Source organism: Lynx rufus, unplaced genomic scaffold (genome assembly GCF_022079265.1).
Source record: "Lynx rufus isolate CCGP_SWC_20201006 ecotype Redwood Valley unplaced genomic scaffold, mLynRuf1.p SCAF_5, whole genome shotgun sequence".
Taxonomy (NCBI): Eukaryota; Metazoa; Chordata; class Mammalia; order Carnivora; family Felidae; genus Lynx; species Lynx rufus.
In genome coordinates this window covers 141,970,227-141,972,133 of record NW_025814867.1, presented here as the reverse complement: position 1 = coordinate 141,972,133, position 1,907 = coordinate 141,970,227, and the positions used below count along the sequence as shown (strand labels likewise).

The 1,907-nt window shown below is 34.7% G+C and overlaps 1 non-coding gene across 1 annotated transcript; it reads right to left on the bottom strand.

Annotated features, from left to right (window-relative positions):
• Nucleotides 1-278: 278 nt before the first annotated feature.
• Nucleotides 279-385, bottom strand: LOC124527369 (U6 spliceosomal RNA). Its single transcript, XR_006965833.1, has one exon. It is a non-coding gene; the product is annotated as a U6 spliceosomal RNA (small nuclear RNA).
• Between the last annotated feature and the right edge of the window lie 1,522 nt (nt 386-1,907).

Here is a 1,907-nt window from a genome sequence, read left to right as displayed (position 1 = left end):
TAATCTATTTGCTGTAGTTTCCTTTAGGCAATTTCTTTTCAGGACTATCTCAGTTGCTTAACCCTTAGTACATTAGAAGATGCCATTAATATCTCCAGGAAGACAAGAGAATGAATGTCTCTGTTCTCTGGGAGTGTGAAATTATATAGATAGATGCTAGATAATATGAGAGTACATATATTCAAGGGATTTTTTTTTCCCTAGGTCATTTAAAAAAATGTGTTTTGTCCTCATTATGGCTTGGTTATACAAAGACATAATGTCTTTTTTTTTTTTTTTTTAATATGGAATGCTTCGAGAATTTGGACGTCATCCTAGTACAGGGGTCTTGCTAACCTCCTCTGTATCATTTCACTTTTAGTATATGTGCTGCCGAAGGGAATACTTTTCTTTTTTTTCTTTTCTTTTTTTTTTAATCAAGGGGTTTTTTATATTCTTGTTAGTCACAAGTACTCTGAATTACTGTTAGGAGTTTCTTATTTCCCTGTACTTGTGGGAGAAGGTAGCGGAAATTCCTGTAATGCTGTGGGGGAATCCCCTCTCCTACCTCCTTTTGCCAGGGGAATACCGGGAAGAAACTTCTACTAGACTTTTAGGAGCACACCTTATTCCTAGGAACTCCTATCCGTTCCTTGTGGCCTCTGTTATTAGCATCAGCATTAGAACACATGGAGTAATTAATGGGATAAATACCAAACTAAGATGCAGTTACATTTCAGTTTCAGGGAGATATTGTAAGTCTCACACTATAGTAATATAAAATGCCGGAATTGAACCAGAGACTAAGGTACTCGTATTATCAAATGGAGTCTTCTAATGCCATTTTAGCTTTAAAATTTAGAATCAAAATGTATTGACTCCAGACTGTAGATCAGCATGGACATGGGGTTGGTTTTATTCAAACACCTGACTCCAAAGACTATAGGAGACAACCTACAGGCTCTGGGGTGTGTTTTGTTTTTTGTTTTTTTTTTTCTTCATTGCTTGTCTATTCAAAGTACTTCTATAATTTGACTAGGAAAATTATAGACTTTTTGATTTGACCTGATCCAAAGAATCGCAACACTTCTATTTGTCAGTTTTTGGAGATTAAAAATAGTAAAATGTGTTTCTTCATTTCCTGCCTAAAGTTGTAATATTTAGCTTTTGTGTTACCAGTTTCCAGATTAGATTACTTTTTTGCCGAAGGCTTTGCGTTGCGCATGCCTCCCATATTACTACTTACTATTTTCTTTATGTGAGAGGCTTTGTGATAGTTATAATATTTCAGCTCAGAGAAATTTGCTCTGAGCTTTATACGATAAAGTGTCTGTGATCAGTAGTTTTATTTTTTTCCCCTGGTATTTCTGGTAAAGCAAACTGGCACCTGCTATTTCCAACAGCCAGTGGCAATTAGTCATTGCTGTTTTGTTACCTAGAGGACACAGTTCAAGTTTCAGCAAGTTTTCATCTTTCCCACCTCTATTATAATGTCATTTATTCTATTGGCAATGTCTCTAGATATTTGATCATCTAGCTTGTGCGGTTCATCTTCTTGTTTCTGGGAAATTATATGTATTTTAGAATATCTTCTTTCGCTAATGTAAAGTAATAAGATTTCATGGATAATAAGCCAATGATGTACACTTATCAATGATAGGTATAAAATATGTAAAATTTTATTTTAAAATCTGTTACGTTAACGTGTAATTACCAGAATTTGCATACGACAGAATAACTAAACAAGCTTACATTTACTACAATCAGTTTGATAGGCTAAAAATTCTGAGGCAATGATATCGCATTATCCTTAACACTCCCACCCTTGTGTGTTGGGTGTGGTGGGGGAAGCTATCTTGTCTTGTGCATCAAATGCAATTATTCTTGAGAAGTCTCATCTGTACCTGGATTTGTTTTTTTTTTTAATT